We start from the raw sequence: 9,081 nt of genomic DNA on the forward strand, positions 1-9,081 counted from the left end.
CCTGTCCACCTATTCTGCAGTGACATGAATTACCCTTGGGAAACCATTATCTATTATTCCTCAGTACAGAGACAGCCCGGGTTTAATTAGTTGTCTGACTCTTCGATGTTGAGTTAGGTGCAATAATCTGACTCCCAGTGATTTTTATTTTTTTTTTCGGTCTGAAGCAGATGAGTCATGATTCATACGCAAGAATCATATTCATAAAGCTGTGCTTTTCTAATGAAACCCTTTTCTCACCCCCAATATGTTTCCATTATCTTGCCATCAGGAAATAATTTTTTCTCCTGCACACGAAGACACATGACATGCTCATTTACCCACACACGTGCAAAACCAGATTAAGTACTCCATAAATTAGTTAAAAGATTTTCCCAGAGAAAATGAGGAGGAAAGACATGTAATTTCCACTTCTCAACTCCTGAATGAGTGCAGATACTCCATCTGCTCTGCCCATGACTGTCTAGACAGACACCAGGAATCAAGATCACTGAATTGTGATGACCAAGTTTATGTGAACAGAACGTCTCCAAGCTATGGTCTACCCCAAGCTATTCATGTTTTTATCTCAAAATTAATGACCACAGTGCGTTTTTTTCATATTTGGATTAAACTCCGCCATCCTCTGCCTCCAAATTTGGGGTATACCAGTCCTGAATTTTAACAGCTGGACCAAACGAAACCCCGAACATGGGGTAAACCCATGTCGGAATTGAAACTGAGATCAGAATACACTTTTGGTCTAACTGACACGGGGCATTTCAGGCCAGCAGCCAGGGTAATGTGGTGAATGAATCATAGGCCAGTGTAACACGCAGACTGAAAGTCACTGGAGTCATCAGAAGGTTTGTGACGCAAAAATATCAGCCTTTGCCATGACTGGGTGGCTTACAGGGTGTGCTTGTCTCAGCAGATACCCCTCACATCACTACTGGGCTGAGCTACTTTCTGCTAGCCAAATCCCAATGAAACCCCAACCCGCAGCCCCTTGAAGGAACTTTTAGATTATATTAAAGTGCAAAAGATGAGCGTTCCTCCTCCTGCAGAACCTGACAGGAGTTACGCTCCTGTGGAGCACACCTGCCGCGTTCAGCAGAAGCAGAGCTCGTTCTCTGGGTTGAATCAAGTATCTTCTACAGCTTACCTGGTCACCTGGGCTGTCTCCTTTTGACCAGAGCGGTCCTCATGTCTCATCCTAGCGGAGCCTTTAATGCCATTGGGTAGATGAAATTAGTTCTTTCATTTCAGACAACTAAACCCAGCCATTAAAAGAGTTTCAGCCAGCAGAAAAGCACACGCGTGTGATCAGCAACGTTGGCTTTCACCAGGCAGTCATGGGAAGGGCCAGGGAATAGGGATGAAGTGCTGGAAGTCGACTGCCCAAACGATGCTGATGACAAAAAGTGGATTTCACGAGGCTGGCACTCTTCTCATTTGAAAATGAGAAGGCTCCTTGAATGCAGGAGAGTGATGCTGGTACAAAGCTCGTGTGAGAAAGGGACTGGAACTGGGTGTCCAGCTGGGAGGGAGTTACAGGCATGAAGTGGAAGCACCTCAGGATGAGCAAGAGCAAACCGGGGCTGGTTCAAAACCAAACGCTAGGCTAAGGCAGGGATGTGACTAGAAGGATAAAAAAAATCCCTGTTAGAAGTGCCCGTTTGCCTTGTAAAAAGAAAAATAGACAGTTGTTCAGCCAGCAATAGCACCTCCTCCTCCTCCCACTGCGTGCCAGTCTTGCTGGTTCCCTGGGGTTACCAGCTCTGCGCAGGGCTCTGAGGCAGGAGCCTCTGGCTCCAGCAGCGACAGGCGCAGAGCGAGCGGCAAAGGACAGCCCGGAGATGACACTTTGTGTTACAGACTGGTGCCTTCACAGGCAGGGCCAGGGTCTCGGCTGGAGCCTTTGCCGTCTCCCCCGTTGCAGGGCAAGAAGCAAAGGGCATCGGGACAGGAGCTCAGGGAACCAGGGAGCTGCGTTTTGCAGCGAGGGCATGTTTCTATAGCAAAGTGTTTCATAAACTCTGGCCCAGATTCTCTCCTACCACTCGACTGTGCTCAGTGCAGGATGAGGATTGGAGAACAAAGGTGGCTTGAAGCCACCTTTATGCTTCTCCGCTCTGGAAGCAGCTGGGGACTGGCTGGTCCCCAGGGTGGGTTCAGGTTGCCTCAGGCTATGGTAGCAGCAGGAGATTGCTAGAAAATAGCCAAGACGTAACTATACCTCCTTTTCCATTGGCTGTCGCTGCTCCAGAAGGAACCAGGAGGTGACTTGGGTGACACCACCACAATAGAGGTTCAGTCTTCCCAAGGACCCCAAACATGCAGAGAAGAGAGAGAAAATGCCAGTGCGGATGCTGCAGAGGAGGCAGCGTAATGGGCGGCTTATTTAGGAAAGCAGCAAGCCAAGACCATCTGAATTCAAATCTGGTGAGCCACTCAAGTCAGTGTGCGTCCATGGGCAAAGGCCTTGATCTTCTCTGTGCCTCAGGGCAAGGCAACTGCAGCAGGAAGCCAAAAGCAACAGCATTTCACTGAAACGATCAGATGCTGCTTCTGAATTTGGTTTAATTCTAAAACAAAACCCCAGTAAATGTCTACAGACACGCGCACTCAATGTGGTCGAGAATTTATGTTGCACATATTTATATAGAAACCATTCTGTTTGCAGGCTGGATCAGGATCCCATTCACAGAGGAGCTAATTTGCAAGACTGAGGACTTCCACAAGCAGCCTGGTCCTAACAAGTGCACACAACAGTTCAAAAAGGAAAATCTCTTGCCTGACATGAGATTTCGGGTTTGCTTTTGATGAAATAAAATACAAGACAGACCCCAAACATCTGCAAAGGAGAGAAACGCTTGAAAAAAGGTGCTCTTTGCTGCACTGCTTATCCCCCTTCAAAAGGGTATTTGCAAATTCCTACAAGCAACCACCTGAAAGAGGACTCAAGCCGTGCAGGAGCAAGCTCACCTACGCTGTGCAACCTCCCAGTACCGAGATTATTCGATACAGTGCCACATTCAATTGCAAAAAGGAGTGTTAGGAGTAATAGAGCTCCTGTAACTAAAGTGTTTTCTGTCCTCAAATCTTCCAGGAAACTGATGGAGGCAAGAGAGGAAAAAGCCAAGGGGAGAAAACTTGTTAAAAGTAAAATTGTATTTTCTTGGACATTGGAAAGGATGTAAAACTAAGCCAGAGGCCTCCAAGTCAGCAGCCATGTTAACATTTTGCGAGAGATTTTCATCTTTTTCCCCTACAGCCTCAGTTCTGCTGTAAACACTGAGAGCACCCACTACGGCTGTCAGCTGCGTGGTTTGCTTTACACTGAAGCTGCCAGAAGATAAAAAAAAATACTTAAGGTAACGTAATTCTCAAATTGGAGGCACAAGGATTTCTTCATGACATCTCTGTAAAGAGTGCAAGGTGTGACATTTACTTTTAGCAAATCAATAAAAATAGGACACGTGCATTTGGAAACCAGTTACAGCAAAGATATGCTGGTTCTGTCATTCTCGCTGCAAGGCTGCCGATGGCAAAATGGGAAACTAACACCCTGTCCTGCCCCACAACATCGCTTTTTTTAAAAAAAATAAAAATAAAAAATTAAAAATAAAACTAGAACTAAAAATGGGGGGGGGAGGGGAGGAAATAATGATGAAAAATATTATTCATGGATTTGTCAGGTTGAACAGGTCAAAGCTATTATTCAGGAGCCCAGTGGTTTTTATGACACTTTCTGTGCTAGTCAAATGATGTACAAAGTTTCATGAAAACATAACAAAACCATTCCATTAAAGCCACCGACAATTGATGGAAAAAAAGACACACTGGGTAAGTAAATTATAGAAACATTAATTCCTGCACACACAGGTGCGATATACATGAAGATATTAGAAATACGCATCAAGATATCATGCATGCAGATGTGCCTTTGACACAGACATGACCACACACAACACCACATTTAGCAGCCTAACCTAATTTTGGAAGTATTTTTCTTCAGTAATCAATGGAGTGCCGTTTGCTTAAAGGCAAATACAAGCACAGTAAATTCCGTACTGGTATTAACGGAGGACGAAACGTTACTACAGACCATAGAAAAGTTCAGCACTAGTAAATTCTGATGAACACCATTACTGTGATTACTGTTTGTGCAAAGATATGCCTGCCTCATTGTCATTTCTTATACTACATCAAGCAAAGGCTGGTGGGGAACCTAGTACTGCTGTCGCCCAACTGAATGTGACCTTTTTTGGGTGACCGCGTTGCGGTGGGGGTTTTCCTACTCCTCTGGGAAAGTGTGAATAAAAAAACCCCCAGCCAACAGTGCAGACCCTAGGATGCAACGTAAGGTTTTAACAAGTGCAGAAATTAAATAGATGAGCTTTTTGCTTTTAGATGTCAGTGCTGTAACTTTCCTGTCATTTGCAGGAGAAAGGGAAAGGTCTAAATATCTTGGGATGTGGTGAGTTTTAAACCGCATAATGATGGCGATAAAAATCTATAATGTCAGTTGCCTTGTGGCAATCAACAAACATTTCGCATTATGCTTGCATCTTGAGGTTTGCGGCCAAAAAACAGATTTGCCTGTGTCTCATTAAAATAACGAATGCAGTCCGAATGGATCTGCAATGATTCACTGTACGTCACACTAAATCACAACGCTCTTCGGAGCCAACTGACTATGGCCTCATTACTTTAGACAAAAGTGGGCTTGGAGGAAAAACTGGGGTGATGTTTTTTTGCTCAGCCATGTTTTTCCCTTTGAAATACTTAAGGCAAAAGAGCAGATAGTTTCTCCCCATTGGTAGCCGAGGAAGGTTGGGTTATATTCATAGTACAATTCCGTATCAATCTACATACACACACAAAACATCAGCGTTAGCACAGGGAAACAGAAATTAAGCAAACAGAAATGGCATTAACAAAACAGATTTTAATGAACATGAATGACTTAAAAATGAAAATAATAATAAAAATATATTTTAACTGTTTCACTAGGGCAGGGAGTTTGAAAACCAGCATGCTCTGCTTCTCTGTTGTGTAAGACGTTACTTACTAGTCGTTTGCTTTCTGTAAGTCTTTGTTCTGCAAATTTTACTACCTTAAGTATAGCAAAAAAGTAAACCCCCATTTTTCTTGTGAAACAGATTGGCTAAGTATCTCTACAAACTGATTTATTTTAACACAACCTTAAGATTAATCTATTTGGCCTTAAAGAAATTTTGAGAGTTATGCTCGAAACTTTTCAGCATTTCAGGAATAAACATTCAGTAACTTAAACTCAAATTTTCCTGTAGTTAAATGAAGCTAAGAACATTTAAAAAAATTAACTAGGTTGTTTTAAAACTCTATGTCTTTATAAATACAAATAAAAATAAAAATTTGAGGTAACAGGTAAAAGAATTCATGCAAATTTTGACAATGACAAGATTAAGGTTAATGGTAAAAATCATACTTGGAAACATTTGAATGAATGACAAAGATCTCACATACATTCTTTGTTTTGGTAATTGTTTCAGTTTTCTCTTACACACATATGCTTTATTGTAAAGAGAAAATGCTTGGTAACAAGTTATTTTTCTACAAAAACCAGGCAAACATATTTCTAATTTGATAGAAAAATATTCTGTTACATACCCATTAGGTATTTTTTTATTTCAGATATGAGAAAAACTGCCTGAGATGCATTCATGGAATGACTGATTTAAATGTTATAAATCCCTGAATTTTTCATCTCCCTTTGAACGGAATGCCAAAGGGGATTAAAGACTAAAGACGTATCACAAACAAATTTACATTATTAAAATTACTGTAATCAAGAGTCTTTTCTAGCCTTAATCAGGATTAGTGAAAACAAAATACCCAACTTTTCTCCTGTGCAATACTAATCAAAATTCTATCAAATGACAGAGAACAGTAAAAGCAGTTTTGAAAATTAAAAATACCAGTTGGTGTATTCTAGTGTTCTTTAAAAGTATTTTCACCTGTTTGAGGCCAGAGCAATGACTTCTCTGCTGGTAATTCACATGGCAGGCAACAAGCATAGGTAAAAATAAATTTCAGTAATGCTGCTAAGTCTGACCTCTTATTTTCAGAAGCACACTTATTTGAACACATAATATAGAAGCAGGCAGTAGAAGTGCAATGTGGAATGCTTGGTTTTGTTCTCCTAAACCGTAAGCTAAATTATCCGAGTTGTGGAAAATGCGACTAGAAACCTGCCGTACATGAGAGCTCAACCTTGCAGGACACGCACTGTGACTCTCGCTGCTGAGCTGGCAATAAGCGGGTTTGGTTTGAAGAATCGTGAAAGCTTTTAAGTGAGGTCTTTATCCACTGTGTCCTGAGCTTTACAGTTACGCTACAAGGCTAATACAATAAAGGGATAAAGCTTGTACAGATTTTTCTGGTCCTCTGGAGCCTCTTAAAGGCAGCATGACGTTGGTTTCAGAAACCACCACTGCGCTCTGGAGCATCAGGCCCCATCTTGCTGTCACCGGTATCACCAGGAACGCCGGCAATTAGTAGAGCAGCAGCAGGATTGGACCTGCTGTTCATTTCACCCTTGTAAAATGTCAGCCACTATTCTACAATGGAAATTGAAGAACAATCCTGAAAAATGACCTGAGAACAATGACCACTCACTTTCTAAAGTCTCAGAAACAAGCTCGGCAATGCAGCAATATTCAGATATTGCGACAGTATGTCAGAGAATCAGCTATACAGATTAAAGAACAAGGAAAACTGCATGATTCTCATGGCTTCTTTCTAGAAAATCATAACTGGTTTAAATTTTTGCTGGTATCTGACGCAGCCAGCTACCTTCCGGGCCCTCCATCTTCAAACCTGTTGCTTCCCTGTATTTGGTTAAGCAAGGTTTTACCCTGTAAGCTCAAGACTGCTAACGTTAAACCTTGGCAGATGCAGTGCAAACTTACTCCCTATTAGTGAGGTTATACATGTTGCTTAGTAAATCTTTAGTTTTGGTTAGTGACTAGAATTACACAGCTTAAAAAAAAAAAAAAAAGAAAAAGAAAAGCAACATAGCAGAGCAGCATCTCCTCTTTGCATTTCTTCCTAATGACACCACATGCTTATCATTCTTAAGTTCAAAGAAAAACTAAGTGAGGTTACAAAACAATATATTATCTTTAATTAAAAGTTGGCATTATGCTTTCTTCAAAGTATGAACATACCAGGATAATGAGTACATTAGAACATATGATCTGTATTTCAGTTCCATCTGAGCATACACCATAAATCCTTCTTGGAAAAAAAGCAGGCATTGTAACAAGAACATCTGAGCAGAAAAAAAAATAATCTTCAGCATTTTGAAGTCCTCCCTTTATATTCTCTGAAACACCGACTGGAAGCAGACACCTAAAACCTTACATGGTACACAAAATAAAGTGGGTTTTTTTCATATGCCAGGGAAGGTGAAAAACAAATGACAGGTTACAGGATCTCATCCCCAGGATAACCATGCACATTTGCAAGGCTAGCACTGACGCTTCACACACACAAATGCAATAATCAGATGCTAGTTTATCCCCTCCCAACAAAATCATATTTCCAGCAGTATTAGGCATTCACTTGGCAGTGGTTTTAGCAGCAGCTCAGCACAAAGCATAAATCACATTGAAATAGATGCCTTCCTGTCAATGGGAAACACGAAGGGCTCAGTATGGGTTTCAGCTCTGCATGAGAAGAGTTAAAAATCTGATGAGTCCGTAGTGGCTAGAAGCAACTCACAGGACTGAACTTCCAGATTAACAAAGAAGTTGGTCAATTTTTGGCTTAGATTAGTATTAATTTGTTTGTTGCAGGAAAAGTTATGATTGGACTTTTTACTTTTGAATTAAAAACTCTGTACTGTAAGGTCAATTTTAATAACAATTTACAAATCCCTCTAGTACTGCTTTGGTAAAGTTCTACATTTCTGTTTTTAATACCTAGCCTTTTAACAGTACTCAAGTTACTCAAGCTTGCTATTTCTTCTATCAAAATTTTCTTTAATGCAGGTTTTATCTTCTATATTTGAAATTCCACATTCAGCCTCCTGAGATCATTTAATTCAACGGGAGTTCTCAAAGAGCCTTCTGAGTATTTCAAGGACTCTCAGAAGGTGGATTTTTAGGATTCTAGGTAGAAACAATAATGTGAGCAAGCTTTTTACTCATGTGAATTATAGGAAAAGTATTAAACAATCACTGTACTAAACCCATCTCGTTCCAAAAATAGTTTGTCTCTAAGATTATGATGACTTTTTTAGGCTCTTAAATTGGTGGGCCACTTTTTTTTGGCCATCATTATTTAAGAAAGAAGCAATTATAAATTCCATTATTATTAGTGTAAGTCTTTAACCAAACCAAACTCATATTTAGTATTAAGCTGTTAAATGCTTTATTCTCCAACTATTTTAGTTTTGGTGAAAAATGAACAGTTAAACTAATCTCCATTTAAATATTCCAAACTACTCAATCTGCTAAAAATTTTAACCAGAAGTAATAAATATTTACCTAAAAATCACAATTCTCTGTTAAACTGACCTTTTTCTCAGGATATTACCTAAAGCAACAACTCAGTCTGCAAAATTTTAAGTGACCTTTGCTGATCTGCAGTTTCCAGTCATTTTTGCTTCAGTAGTGGTTTTGGTCGGCTTTCACTTCAGCAGATGCCTTTTAAGGGTATTTTGAAGGTTTTCTTTTATGGAAAAAGGGACAACAGATAAACTGCTCTGTAAAACTATTCTGTAAAAAAAAGAAGAAATGAAGATATAAAAATGGAAATGAGCAGGAACCAGTTTTAAACATATGTCTTTATGAATGAGGCTGAATCACACACTTCGTTTTCCAAACACAAAACGTCTTTTGCAAATGTATTAATTAAAATTAAGTGCCATAGACAAGCAGCTTTAGAGGGATGGCAGTCCTTTTCAAATTAGCATAACACTAGCGACAGGCATGGAAATTGGTTTAATAACCCTAAATAGTTACACCCCACTCCTAACACAAATGGCCACGGACAGCTCTAACCCCTCAGGCTGCGACTGTACCAGTTTACGCTGTTGCTCTGACATTG

Source organism: Falco punctatus (genome assembly GCF_963210335.1).
Source record: "Falco punctatus genome assembly, chromosome: 10".
Classification (NCBI taxonomy): Eukaryota; Metazoa; Chordata; class Aves; order Falconiformes; family Falconidae; genus Falco; species Falco punctatus.